Source organism: Nerophis ophidion, linkage group LG17, assembly GCF_033978795.1.
Source record: "Nerophis ophidion isolate RoL-2023_Sa linkage group LG17, RoL_Noph_v1.0, whole genome shotgun sequence".
In the NCBI taxonomy this organism is placed as follows: Eukaryota; Metazoa; Chordata; class Actinopteri; order Syngnathiformes; family Syngnathidae; genus Nerophis; species Nerophis ophidion.
In genome coordinates, this window is record NC_084627.1 from 38,316,200 (window position 1) to 38,331,931 (window position 15,732).

Below are 15,732 nucleotides of genomic sequence, written 5' to 3' on the forward strand. Positions count from 1 at the left end.
GAGGCGTTCAGGTGGCATCCTGACCAGATGGCTGAACCACCTCATCTGGCTCCTCTCGATGTGGAGGAGCACGGGCTTTACTTTGAACTTGTCCTGGAGGACAGAGCTTCTCACTCTATCTCTAAGGGAGATTTCGCCACCTGGCGGAGGAAACTCATAACTAATTTCGACCTCTTGTACCCGCGATGTTGTCCTTTCGATCATAACCCAAAATTCGTGACCATAGGTAAGGATGGGAACATAGCTCGACCGGTAAATTGAGAGCTTTGCCTTGCGGCTCAGCTCCTTCTTCACCACAACGGATCGATACAGCGTTCGCATTACTGAAAACGCCGCACCGATCCGCCTGTCGATCTCACGATCCACTCTTCCCTCACTCGTGAACAAGACCCCGAGGTACTTGAACTCCTCCACTTTGGGCAGGGTCTCCTTCCCAACTCGGAGATGGCACTCTACCCTTTTCCGGGCGAGAACCATGGACTCGGATTTGGAGGTTCTGATCCCCATCCCAGTCCCATTTCGGCCGCTAGTACACGTGATCTTGTCCTTTCGGTCATAACCCAAAGCTCATGACCATAGGTGAGGATGGGAACGTAGATCGACCGGTAAATTGAGAGCTCTGCCTTGCGGCTCAGCTCCTTCTTCACCACAACGGATCGATACAGCTTTCGCATTACTGAAGACGCCGCAGCGATCCGCCTCTCGATCTCACGATCCACTCTTCCCTCAGTCGTGAACTGGACTCCGAGGTACTTGAACTCCTCCACTTGGGGCAAGGTCTCCTCCCCAACCCGTAGATGGCACTCCACCCTTTTCCGGGCAAAAACCATGGACTCATCCCAGTTGCTTCACAGTCTGCGAACCGATCCAGTGAGAGTTGAAGATCCTGGCCAGATGAAGCCATCATGACCACATCATCTGACCGGATCCCCTCAACGCCTTGACTGCGCCTAGAAATTTTGTCCATAAAAGTTACGAACAGAATCGGTGACAAAGGGCAGCCTTGGCGGAGTCCAACCCTCACCGGAAACGTGTCTGACTTACTGCCGGCAATGCGGACCAAGCTCTGACACTGACTGTACAGGGAGCGGACCACCACAATCAGACAGTCCGATACCCCATAGTCGCTGAGCACTCCCCACAGGACTTCCCGTACTTCCGTACTCCTATTTTTTTCCCACTTCAGGATTTCCTCCATTTTTCAACACTTCTTTAGTCTGAACTAGGGTTGTACGGTATACCGGTGCTAGTATAGTATCGGGGTTCTAATGAATCAAAAACGGTACTAGTGCACCTGAATGTAAACAAACGGCATGGGTGGATTCACACCTAACATCCTCTGAAATTATATCAAGTACAATAGCATATCTATTTGATACTACTATAATTATATCGATATTTTTTATTGTCACAAAAATATTTTTTTCCTTTTAATTCATATTATGTCTATAAACTCAGGAAATATGTCCCTGGACGCATGAGGACTTTGAATATGACCAATGTATGATCCTGTAACTACTTGGTATCGGTTCGATACCAACATTTGTGGAATCATCCAAAACTAATGTAAATTATCCGAAGAACAAAATAATAAGTGATTATTAGATTTTACCAGAAGTGGAGATAGAACATGTTTAAATGGAGAGTAAGCAGATATTAACAGTAAATGAAAAAATGGATTAATAATTCATTTTTACATCTTGTCCCTCATATAATCGACTAAATAATAGAATGGAAAATGACACAATATGTTACTGCATATGTCAGCAGACTAAATTAGGAGCCTTTGTTTACTTACTTACTACTAAAAGACAAGTTGTTCTATATGTTCACTATTTTATTTAAGGACAACATTTTTCTTAGATTGCGATAACAAACATATGTTAAATGTACCGTAAGATTTTTTGTTTAAATAAAGCCAATAATGTCATTTTTTGTGGTGCCCTTTTTTTTAGAAAAGTATCAAACGGTATCGAAAACTATCGAAATACACTTTCGTACCGGTACCAAAATATTGGTTTTGGGACAATCCTAGTCCGAACTCTGGCTCATTCACCTGTCTCAGATTGGCAATCACGACAAACCTGTCTCTGTTTGCCAATCAGGATTCTTCTTACGCTAGCCCTCTCTGGACTGAACTGGATCATTTTGCATTGAACTAAACATGCTGCATAGCTTTCCCAATGTTTCCAGTGTCTGGTTGCTTATTGTGCACTTCTCTGCTGCACTATTTCTGGTCACAATCTGGTTGTTGTGACCCAAGGTGGCTGATAAACGACCATACCAATAGGTTTTGACACCAAAACAACTTGTTAGTGGCCACTTCTCCAATAGTATGATACAATCACTACTAGAGATGTCCGATATATCGGACTGCCGATATTATCAGCCGATAAATGCTTTAAAATGTAATATCGGAAATTATCGGTATAGGTTTCAAAAAGTTAAATTTGGGACTTTTTAAAACGCCGCTGTATGGAGTGGTACACGGACGTAGGGAGAAGTACAGAGCGCCAATAAACCTTAAAGACACAGCCTTTGCGTGCCGGCCCGATCACATAATATCTACGGCTTTTCACACACTAATGAATGAGGGTATAAACAACTTTAACACTGTTACAAATATGTGAACCCACACCAAACAAGAATGACAAACACATTTCGGGAGAACATCCGCACCGTAACACAACATTAACACAACAGAATACCCAGACACCCTTGCAGCACTAACTCTTCCGCAACACTACAATATACACCCCCCCCCCCGCTACCCTATACCTCCTCCCTCCCACCCCTTCCCAACCCCACCCACCTCAACCTCCTCATGCTCTCACAGCATGTCCCAAATTCCAAGCTCCTGTTTTGAGGCATGTTAAAAAAAAAAAAATGCACTTTGTGACTTCAATAAGAAATATTTTAGTGCCATTAATTTTAGAAAACCTTGTTACGTTGTTTAATACATCCAGCGGGGCATCACAACAAAATTAGGCATAATAATGTGTTAATTCCACAACTGTATATGTCAGGATCGGTTGCTATCGGAATCGGTAATTAAGAGTAGGACAATATCAGGGTATCGGCAAAAAAAACATTATCGGACATCTCCAATCATTACATATTTAGGTGATACAAAGGTGAGGTGATGGCGCAAACCACCTTTTGTATTTCGACAAAGATAAATTATTTTATGACCCTCCATACTGAAAAAAAAGGACATTGTTGTCGTCAATTATTTTCTAAATAGTAATTAACTGCTGATCTTAGGCCTAAAAAATAAACAAAAAACGGTCCTTCTATGTCGTGCTATGTGTTTGTGCAAAGGTTTTTTTGTCATTTATTCTAAAGTCCAACTAAAAGAAACATCAACAAGGATTTTCTAACCAAAAGATTGGCTCACATTTTGAATATTAATTTCCCATATTGATCTTTGCAAGGAGGTTACAGTACAATCAAAAAATAAATGTCCTGCAGCTTCGAAGTCGACAATTGGAGACCATTATCCAAGTTCTGTTTCTGCAGGGGACACCAGTCGCGACAAAACGGGGGTGGTTCATTTGAGTTGTTTTAATTCGGAAAACCTTGTTACATTGTTTAGTGCATCCAGCGGGGCATCACAACAAAATTAGGCATGATAATGTGTTAATTCCACAACTGTATATGTCAGGATCGGTTGATATCGGAATCGGTAATTAAGAGTAGGACAATATCAGGGTATCGGCAAAAAAAAACATTATCGGACATCTCCAATCATTACATATTTAGGTGATACAAAGGTGAGGTGATTCAATCCAATCCACTTTATTTATATAGCACATTTAAACAACAATAACGTTTCCAAAGTGCTGCACAGCCATGTTAAAAACAATTGTAAAAAAAAATAAATAAATAAATAAAATAAAATAAATTTAAAAAAAGTATATATATATATATATATTATGCTCCACCAATGACTGAATAAAAACAAAAAATAAATAAATATAAAACCAACAAAAACAATATAAAAATAAATATAATTAAAAACTATTTTAAAGGTTAAAATCAATTAAAACAGTAAAATAGAAATCAAAGTGTATAAAAAACACAGAGGACAACGGAGAACAGAGGACCACACAACTCACGTAGTGTTAAAAGCCAAAGAATAAAAGTGGGTCTTAAGACGAGACTTAAAACACTCCATGATGGCGCAAACCACCTTTTATATTCCGACAAAGATAAATTATTTTATGACCCTCCATACTGCGAAAAAAGGACATTGTTGTCGTCAATTGTTTTCTAAATAGTAATTAACTGCTGATCTTAGACCTGAAAAAAAAACAAAAACAGTCCTTCTATGTCGTGCTATGTGTTTGTGCAAAGGTTCTTTTGTCATTTATTCTGAAGTCCAACTAAAAGAAACATCAACAAGGATTTTCTAACCAAAAGATTGGCTCACATTTTGAATATTAATTTCCCATATTAATCTTTGCAAGGAGGTTACAGTACAATCAAAAAATAAATGTCCCGCAGCTTCGAAGTGGACAATTGGAGACCATTATCCACGTTCTGTTTCTGCAGGGGACACCAGTCGCGACAAAATGGGGGTGGTTCATTTGATTATAGATGCAAAAGGGAGGCAAAGGGGTATTTACAGATGCAATCGATCAATGGAGAAATGCTGAGAAGTAACATTGCAGGCAGGACACACACACACACACACACACTGCAGCAACAGCACAAAGGTGCTTTTTCCTGTCAGGGATGAGAGACATTTGAAAAACACGATCGTAGGCGGCTTGTTCTAGATCTGTGCAACAACAACAAAATATGCTAAACAGAAACATTATCACGCTCATTACCCGTGAATATATTTAGTATTGCGTAAGAAGACCCCGGAGCTGTGAGTGTTGTGTAGAGGTGGGAATTTCTACACAACAATTACCATTCAGGAGCTACTGGTGTTGTCCCCATACCAATATTTTGTTACCGGTACCAAAATACAGTGGGGCAAAAAAGTATTTGTGCAAGTTCTCCCACTTAAAATGATGACGGAGGTCTGTAATTTTCATCATAGGTATTTTACTGTTTTAATTGATTTTACCCTTTAAAATAGTTTTTAATCATATTTGTTTTTATATTGTTTTTTTTTTATTTATTTTTTGTTTTACTCAGTCATTGGTGGAGCATAATATATATATATATATATTTTTTTTAATATTGTTTTTAACATGGCTGTGCAGGACTTTGGAAACGTTACTGTTGTTTAAATGTGCTATATAAATAAAGTGGATTGGATTGGATTGATTCAACTGTGAGAGACAGAATGTGAAAAAAAAAATCCAGGAATTCACATTGTAGGAATTTTAAAGAATTTATTTGTAAATTATGGTGGAAAATAAGTATTTGGTCAACCATTCAAAGCTCTCACTGATGGAAGGAGGTTTTGGCTCAAAATCTCACGATACATGGCCCCATTCATTCTTTCCTTGACATGGATCAATCGTCCTGTCCCCTTAGCAGAAAAACAGCCCCAAAGCATGATGTTTCCACCCCCATGCTTCACAGTAGGTATGGTGTTCTTGGGATACAACTCAGTATTCTTCTTCCTCCAAACACGACAAGTTGAGTTTATACCAAAAAGTTCTATTTTGGTTTCATCTGACCACATGACATTCTCCCAATCCTCTGCTGTATCATCCATGTATCCATTTTGGTATAAACTCAACTTGTCCTGTTTGGAGGAAGAAGAATACTGAATTGCATCCCAAGAACACCATACCCACTGTGAAGCATGGGGGTGGAAACATCATGCTTTGGGGCTGTTTTTCTGCTAAGGGGACAGGACGATTGATTCGGTTAAGGAATCAATGAATGGGGCCATGACACGGATCAATCGTCCTGTCCCCTTAGCAGAAAACAGCCCCAAATCATGATGTTTCCACCCCCATGCTTCACAGTAGGTATGGTGTTCTTGGGATGCAACTCAGTATTCTTCTTCCTCCAAACACGACGAGTTGAGTTTAAACCAAAATGGATACATGGATGATACAGCAGAGGATTGGGAGAATGTCATGTGGTCAGAAGAAACCAAAATAGAACTTACTGCCGGGTCAAACTCGCTTCCCAAAATAATTAGCGCATGCTTAGAATTACCGCCTGGTCAAACTCGTGACGTCACGAGTGACACTTCCCCTGTCATTATTTTCAAAATGGAGGAGGCTGATTTCAATACCGGTAATTTGAACTCGCATAAAGGGAAGAAGATTAAGAGCTATTCAGTAGGATTTAAGGTCCAAGCTTACATCACACTCAAATTTTTACTGCATGCCTTTGGTAAGTGCCGGAGTGAGAAGAGGTTTTAAAATAATTAGCGCATGCTTACTTTTACCGCATGCCTTTGGTAAGCGCAGGAGGGGAAAATATTTTTTAAATTAATTAGCGCCCTGGCGGCAATTCAAGAAAATATGTTACTTTTTATATCAGATAGATTTACCGGAGTCAAAACAGTTTCTTCCTTTGCCATTGTGGAAAAATCCTCTCCCGGCATCCACACGTCTGTGAGAAACAACTAAAAATAGACACACCGACTGTACGGCTTGATACCTTGAGATTAGGTCTGTATTACTGCTGTATTTCACTTCCTACGTCTATTGCTTTGCCTATTCCTTTCTCTCCTCATTATTCGCTCCTCCATTTCCTACTCCTCTCTCTCATTAAGCTTCTATTCAAGAAGAGATGAGCCCTGGTCTGAGTCACAAGCGTTTCATTTTCTGCGGTCAATCTCTGCACCAAACAGTGTAACTCTACAATATTCAACACGATACACCAAACCCACACCAAACAAGAATGCAAAAAAATGAAATAGCGTGTACTCAAGACTGGACGTGTTGCAGGTGATCTACTAACAATGTCTTTGCAATTGGAAAATGGTGCAGACCGCATTATTTAAAGGCCTACTGAAACCCACTACTACCCACAACGCAGTCTGATAGTTTATATATCAATGATGAAATATTAACATTGCAACACATGCCAATACGGCCGGTTTAGTTTACTAAATTGCAATGTTAAATTTTCCGGAAGTTTCTTCTTGAAAACGTCGCGTAATGATGACGTGTACGCGTGACGTCACGGGCTGTTAAGAAATATGAGCGCTGCGCACACACACAGCTAAAAGTCATCTGCTTTAACCGCATAATTACACAGTATTTTAGAGATCTGTGTTGCCGAATCTTTTGCAATTTGTTCAATTGATTTTGGAGAAGTCAAAGTAGAAAGATGGAGTTGGGAAGCTTTATCCTTTAGCCACACAAACACACAGTGATTCCTTGTTTAAAATTCACGCAGGTGAAACTTTACTATGGATCACTGCAAACATGGATTCCGACCGCATGTCAACCAGCAGTTTTCAGAAAGAAAATTGTGGTAAGAAGTCGCTTCTTACCAAAGATCAGCTGAGCTTGCGCCGTCCATAAAGCTGTCGTCGACTTCCCTGAGACACTGGCGTCAAGACACCCGTGGACACACACCTCCGACTATCAGGTACTATTAAACTCACTAAAACACTAGCAACACAGTAGAAAGATAAGGGATCTCCCAGAATTATCCTAGTAAATGTGTCTAAAAACATCTGAATCCGTCCCAATGCAATCGCCTTTTTTTTTTTCCGAACTTGTTTTTTTTTTGTTTTTTTTCTAGTCCATCACAATCAATATCGTCAAACACGAATCTTTCATCCTCGCTCAAATTAATGGGGAAATTGTCGTTTTCTCGGTCCGAATAGCACTTTTTGTTGGAGGCTCCCATTAAAAACAATGTGAATATGTGAGGAGCCATCAACCGGTGACGTCATCGTCTGCTACTTCCGGTAAAGGCAGGGCTTTTCTGTTAGCGACCAAAAGTTGTGAGAACTTTATCGTGGATGTTCTCTACTAAATCCTTTCAGCAAAATAATGGCAATATCGCGAAATGATCAAGTATGACACAAAGAATGGACCTGCTATCCCCGTTTAAATATGAAAATCTCATTTCAGTAGGCCTTTAAATGAGATTTTTGCGTGCATACAAGGCTTCTACCATAGACTCCTACTTGCGTGTGATATGTTGAATTAGCAAGAAGGATATATCATCTGTAACATTTTTTCTGAATCACAATCTAGACCAGTGGTTCTCAACCTTTTTTCAGTGATTTACCCCCTGTGAAATTTTTTTTAATTCAAGTACCCCCTAATCAGAGCAAAGCATTTTTGGTTGAAAATAAGAGATAAAGAAGTAAAATACAACACTATGTCATCAGTTTCTGATTTATTAAATTGTTTATCAGTGCAAAATAGTGCTAATTTGTAGTTGTCTTTCTTGAACTATTTGGAAAAAAAAAAAAACAACTAAAAACTTGTTGAAAAATAAACAAGTGATTCAATTATAAATAAAGATTTCTACACATAGAAGTAATCATCAACTTAAAGTGCCCTCTTTGGGGATTGTAATAGAGATCCATCTGGATAAATGAATTTAATTCTAAACATTTCTTCACAAAAAAAGAAATCTTTAACATCAATATTTATCAAAAAAAATCTAGCTGTCAACACTGAATATTGCATTGTTGAATTTTTTTTCCACAGTTTATGAACTTACATTCATATTTTGTTGAATATATTTATAATGGATTTTTGAATTGTTGCTATTTTTAGAATATTTTTTTCAACAATGTCACGTCATCAACTTAAAGTGCATGAATCCATCTGGATTCGTGAACTTAATTCCAAACATTTCTTCACAATAAAGAAATCTTTAACATCAATATTTATGGAACATGTCCACAAAAAATGTAGCTGTCAACACTGAATATTGCATTGTTGCATTTCTTTTCACAGTTCATATTTTGTTGAAGTATTATTCAATAAATATATTTATAAAGGATTTTTGAATTCTTGCTATTTTTAGAATATTTTTTTTAAATCTCACGTACCCCTTGGCATACTTTCAAGTACCCCCAGGGGTACGCGTACCCCCATTTGAGAACCACTGATCCAGACAACAGAAAAATGTGCACACTTTCCTGACACTTTTCTATCATGTTCACATTAAGTGCGCCAGGCTGTGGATTGCTAATATCGGACTGCAGATATTATCGGCCGATAAATGCTTTAAAATGTAATGTCAAAAATTATCGGTATCGGTTTCAAAAAGTAAAATTTAGGATTTTTTAAAACGCCGCTGTACGGAGTGGTACACGGATGTAGGGAGAAATATACCCAGTCATACTTGCCAACCCTTCCGATTTTTCCGGAAGACTCCCGAATTTCAGTGCCCCTACCGAAAAACTCCCGAGGCAACCATTCTCCTGAATTTCTCCCGATTTCTACCCACCCAGACAACAATATTGGGGGCGGGACTTAAAGGGACTGCCTTTGCGTGCCGGCCCAGTCACATCATATCAACGGCTTTTTACACACACACAAATGAATGCAACGCATACTTGGTCAACAGCCATACAGGTCACACTGAAGGTGGCCGTATAAACAACTTTAACACTGTTACAAATATGTGAACCCACACCAAACAAGAATGACAAACACATTTTGGGAGAACATCCGCACCGTAAGACAACATTAACACAACAGAATGAATACCCAGAAATCCTTGCAGCACTAACTCTTCCGGGACGCTACAATATTCACCCCTCGCTACCCTCTAACCCCACCCAACTCAACCTCCCCATGCTCTCTCAGGGAGAGCATGTCCCAAATTCCAAGCTGCTGTTTTGAGGCATGTTAAAAAAAATAATGCACTTTGTGACTTCAATAATAAATATGGCAGTGCCATGTTGACATTTTTTTCCATAACTTGAGTTGATTTATTTTGGAAAACCTTGTTAGATTGTTTAATGCATCCAGCGGGGCATCACAACAAAATTAGGCATAATAATGTGTTAATTCCGAGACTGTATATATCGGTATCGGTTGATATCGGAGTTGGACAATATCAAAATACCGGATATCGACAAAAAATCGGACATCTCTAGTTACAACACTATGTGTAAAATTATTATTACTGTTTGCCTTTCAAATCCTGAAAGGATATGGTAAATGGGGTATATTTGTATAGCGCTTTTCTACCTTCAAGGTACTCAAACCGCTTTGACACTATTTCACATTCACCCATTCACACGCTGATGGCGGGAGCTGCCATGCAAGGCCCTAACCCCGACCCATCAGGAGCAAGGGTGAAGTGTCTTGCTCAAGGACGCAATGGACTTGACGAGGTTGGTAGAAATTGGGGATCGAACCAGGAACCCTCAGGTTGCTGGCACACCACTCTCCCAATCACGCCGACGCAGTCCCAGAAATGATTCTCTTTTACAAGTCAATTGGAATGCAAATAAAATGAATCATTGGAGGTGTTACATGACAAATCATATTCTGTGTTTTATCACTTTAATTGCCTCTGTCCTGAAATAAATAAATGAATCTACTTACGTGTCTTCCGCCACTCCTCGCCTGTATTGCTTTTATACGGGAGGATTTTTAATATGAGAGCGATGTCACTAAATCTATGAATCCTGAGACCAGGTCAAGTTGTGCTGAGTAGCAGGAACACACAATACATTGCATGTATTCAGATCCACGTACATGTGTTTTGGGCTATGTCTACACCAGGGGTCTCAAACACGTGGACCGCGGCCCCCACCTAAATATGAAAGTTTAATGTTAGTTCGGCCCGCAAGTTTTATATGAATGGCGCTCGACAGCGTTGTGTTATTTGGGTCCTAAATGCCTAAATCAACGTTTTGGGTTGCCTACCCCTGCGTTAGTGGAAAAGCGGCAAATGAGTGAAAGCGACAGAGACGTTGCCATGGAGACGAGGGTTTTCTTACATGCCTGGCTGCAGTCACACTGCGACACCTGTCTGTCAGTAATAGCCGTCCCTGATAACCTGGACCAATTCAAACCGTTGTTTGTTTTATTGTTTAATTTGCATTGCCTCAGACAATGAACACTACATATATTTCTATAGGACGCCCGGATAACACTTTTTTGCGCTTGCTATCCAGGTACTTTCCCGGCTATTATCCGCCGCCCGCCGTGTTGCTGTAAGGAGGAAAAGCGGAACGACACACATTGCGGAAATAACATTATTCTTCCTGCGTCGGCTAAAAACAAATATATTCCACAACCCCAAACAAGTCTTTTTCAAAGCCTGCAGTGAAGAGAAAGGTTAATGATGTGCAAAGACAATTTCAGGAAAAGTGGGAGATGCAATATTTCTTTGTTGAGCACATCGGCGACCCCGACGTGTCTTGTTTGCACAGAGAAAGTTGCGGTGCACAAGGAATACAATTTGAAACTTCACTATACAACTACACATGCTGTGGAGTATGCAACATTTTTCCTTAAGGAATCTTTTCTTGCGGCCCAGCCTCACCCAGACTCTGCATCCAGTGGCCCCCAGCTAAATTGATTTAGAGACCCCTGGTCTACATTAAGCACAAAAACCCGTTAAACAAATTATTATTTAGCCTAAGCCCAGTTTCAGCCACACTAAACTATCGTTTGAGGTCCCCCTCCCCGGACAATTTTTTACACGGGTAAGTGCGCCGTGTATTTCTTGAATCTCAGGCTCTTAGCTTTGTATGGACTCGTTGATCGTTTACAAACTGAGTTCGGAGAGGAAGTGACGACAGAAAGACCGCGCCCCACACAGGAAGTGACATCAGAAAGAACGCGCCACAGCCAGCTTCATAAAAAAGCGGTTTCGGAACTCGGAGGTAACCCCTGGAAATTATGGAGACGAGTCATCCAGACATGCCCGTGTTTCTCCTTCACACATAGTTTTAACGAATTTTAGCGATGAACTGTAGTTAGTGACAGTGGTTTTCTGAAGTGTTCCTGAGCCCATGTGGTGATATCCTTTACATAATGATGTCGGTTTTTGATGCAGTACCGCCTGAAGGATCCAAAGTCACGGGCATTCAATGATTATTTGATTACGTGTAGTGATTTCTTCTGTTTCTTCTGAACCTTTTGATGTTATTACAGACCTATATTCATTTGAATATACTGCAAGGACCAGGTATTTTATGTTTGAAGTAGATCTTTTTTTTTCAAATAATCATTAACTTACAATTTAATGGCAGCAACAGGGGCATTTTTACCACTGTGTTACATGGCCTTTCCATTTAACAACACTCAGTAAACGTTTGGGAACTGAGGAGACCAATTTTTGAAGATTTTCATGTGGAATTCTTTCGCATTCCTGCTTGATGTACAGCTTAAGTTGTTCAACAGTCCGGGGTCTCCGTTGTGGTATTTTAGGTTTCATATTGCGCCACACATTGTCAATGGGAGACAGGTATGGACTACAGGCAGGACAGTCTAGTACCTGCACTCTTTTACTACAAAGCCACACTGTTGTAACATGTGGCTTGGCATTGTCTTGCTGAAATAAGCAGGGGCGTCCATGATAACGTTGCTTAGATGGCAAGATAGGTTGCTCCAAAACCTGTATGTACCTTTCAGCATTAGTGGTGCCTTCACAGATGTGTAAGTTACCCATACCTTGGGCACTAATACAACCCCATACCATCACAGATTCTGGCTTTTGAACTTTGCGCCTTTAACAATCCGGACGGTTCTTTTCCTCTTTGTTCCGGAGGACAGAAGGTCCACAGTTTCCAAAAACAATTTGAAATGAGGACTCGTCAGACCACAGAAGATGAGCTTCGGCCCAGCGAAGTCAACTGTGTTTCTGGGTGTTGTTGATAAATGGCTTTGGCTTTGAATAGTAGTTTTAACTTGCACTTACAGATGTAGCGACAAACTGTAGTTACTGACAGTGTTTTTTCTGAAGTGTTCCTGAGCCTATGTAGTGATATACTTTACACACTGATGTCAGTTTTTGATGCAGTACCGCCTGAGGGATCGAAGGTCATGGGCTTAGCCACTTACGTGCAGTGATTTCTCCAGATTATCTGCAACTTTTAATGATAATACGGACCGTAGATGGTGAAATCCCTAAATTCCTGGCAAAAGCTCATTGAAAAATGTTGGTTTTGAACTGTTGTACAATTTTCTCACGCATTTGTTCACAAAGTGGTGACCCTCGCCCCATTCTTGTTTGTGAACGACTGAACATTTCATGGAAGCGGCTTTTATACCAAAATAATGGCACCCACCTTCCCAATTAGCCTGTTCCAAATAAGTGTTTGATGAGCATTCCTCAACTTTCTCAGTCTTTTTTGCCACTTGTGCCAGCTTTTTTGAAACGTGTTGCAGGCATCGAATTCCAAATGAGCTAATATTTGCAAAAAATAACATTTAACAGTTCGAACATTAAAAATCTTGTCTTTGCAGTCCATTCAATTGAATATAGGTTGAAAAGGATTTGCAAATCATTATATTTTGTTTTTATGTACGATTTATAGAATGTGCCAACTTCACTGGTTTTACACATGAAAAATCTGATAGAATAATTGTATCTAAATTATCACAAAACTTTCTGTTGCCATGAGTTCCCGGCGAGAAGACAAAAGCGGTCTTTAATCCTACCAAGCAGAAGACTTGCAAAACTCCACTGTGTAGGATGGGAAGCAACATGAAGGTGTTATGTTTCTTTCATGTGTTGTAATCAACAGAAAGATATTGTTTTGACCCGAGAACCACAAAGCGAAGATGAAGCAGGACCTGACTCCCCTCCAGGAACTATTTTACGACCTTTTCTTTGAACTTTTGTAACATAAGGCGATGGCTGTTTACGACCTCCGTACCTTAAAAATAGCTGTTGCCATGTAATCAGGGATAGTCCAAATAAAGGAGGAGGCGCACAATCTTTCGCCAGAGCATGTTGAGACACTGTACAAGTGTACAGTGTCCAGGCGTCTCCTCAATTGAGCCAAATTTAATTCTGTCTCTGTTTAATTCTTTGCTTCTTGTCTTGTTTAGGAGATGTCATCAGTGTTTGAATCTGACATACAGTGATCCTCATTTAAAAAAGGCGGTCTGCACCACTTTACAATTGCACATGCAGTGTTGATAAATCACACAAAACACGCCCCAAAAAGAGCTTATGCTAATGCATGCACTTGACTAAAATAAAAAAAATTATATAAAAAAATTACACCCCCAATTATGACATTTTGCGTAACAGCATCAATGTTCCAAGCCCTGTATTTACTTGGTATCTGATCCAAACCAAAATGCTCAGTATCGCTGACCCCTAAAGACCAGTATCTCTACACACTAAGTCAGCGTAAAATTACCCGAAACCTTAAAACGACTTCATTTTTTACGGTCAGTCTCATAACATTTCATTTTTTTCCACTTTGCTCCTGTGCTTCTTTCCTATAAGCAGAGTCTGCATACCAGCAGAGATTAAATATGGACTTGCATGCGTACTGTAGGCCAAACACTTTTAACTTTTAATGGAGTTTGCAGATGGAGTGCAGTTTGTTGCAGAATGAAATGAGGTCACATGATCAACTGCAGAGCACAGGACAGTCCAAAGTTATTTGAGCATTTGTTTTTGCCGAACAAGATTGAAAACTAGCACAGCCTAGGTGCCATTTTTGGGAAAAAAATTTAATAATGTAATCAATTAATTATCAATAATATTTTTTATCATCAGATATTTTAATGATAACACATTGCTTTATCACCTTGAACAACAAAACTAAGACATCAATAGCATGGTGCTATTGGACTAGTTTTGATGTACAAACCCCGTTTCCATATGAGTTGGGAAATTGTGTTAGAGGTAAATAAAAACAGAATACAATGATTTGCAAATCCTTTTCAACCCATATTCATTTGAATGCTCTACAAAGACAAGATATTTGATGTTCAAACTCATAAATTTAATTATTTTTTAGCAAATAATAGTTAACTTAGAATTTCATGGCTGCAACACGTGCCGAAGTAGTTGGGAAAGGGCATGTTCACCACTGTGTTACATCACCTTTTCTTTTAACAACACTCAATAAACGTTTGGGAACTGAGGAAACTAATTGTTGAAGCTTTGAAAGTGGAATTCTTTCTCATTCTTTTTTTATGTAGAGCTTCAGTCGTTCAACAATCCGAGGTCTCCGCTGTCTTATTTTACGCTTCATAATGCGTATTATTATTATTTTCGAATCAAATTCTAAAGTTTATGATTTTTTGACAAAAAAAAAAAAAGTTTATCTCTTCGAACATCAAATATGTTGTATTTATAGCATATTCAACTGAATATGGGTTGAAAATCATTTGCAAATCATTGTATTCTGTTTATATTTACATCTAACACAATTTCCCAACTCATATGGAAACGGGGTTTGTACGAAATGTATCAAAGGGATCAATGCATACTTCAATTTTTATTGTGACTTTTTTTTGAAGTTTGCCTATCGTTCACAACCATTATGAAAGACATGATGACCGTTGGATATTTATTTTAATGCATTCTTGATATTAAATAAAATTAAATAAACGTCTGCTGACAGCTGAGCCAATGGGTGGTCCTCTAATCCGCCTCTAAAACTAATTGCAACCATACTCGATGTACATTTTGCGACTTGAATATTAATCAGGTATTAGTGATATTGTTATTATAAGCGCTAACGCATACAAACTATTTATTTTGGCACCGGGATCACTACCGTGTGTCCCTATGTTTACATCATTGAGTGGTCTGCTGTTTCCTTGCTTCCCTGCTCCCTGGAAAATTACATTATGTGCAATTTGAATGGAGGACAATGAGCCTTAATAGACTTTGCATTATAAA

General features: G+C 39.3%; 1 protein-coding gene across 5 annotated transcripts in view; it reads right to left on the reverse strand.

Annotated features, from left to right (window-relative positions):
- Positions 1–15,732, reverse strand: part of whrna (whirlin a) — a 289,942-nt gene that overhangs the window by 110,119 nt on the left and 164,091 nt on the right. The gene's annotated exons all lie outside the window — the stretch shown is intronic.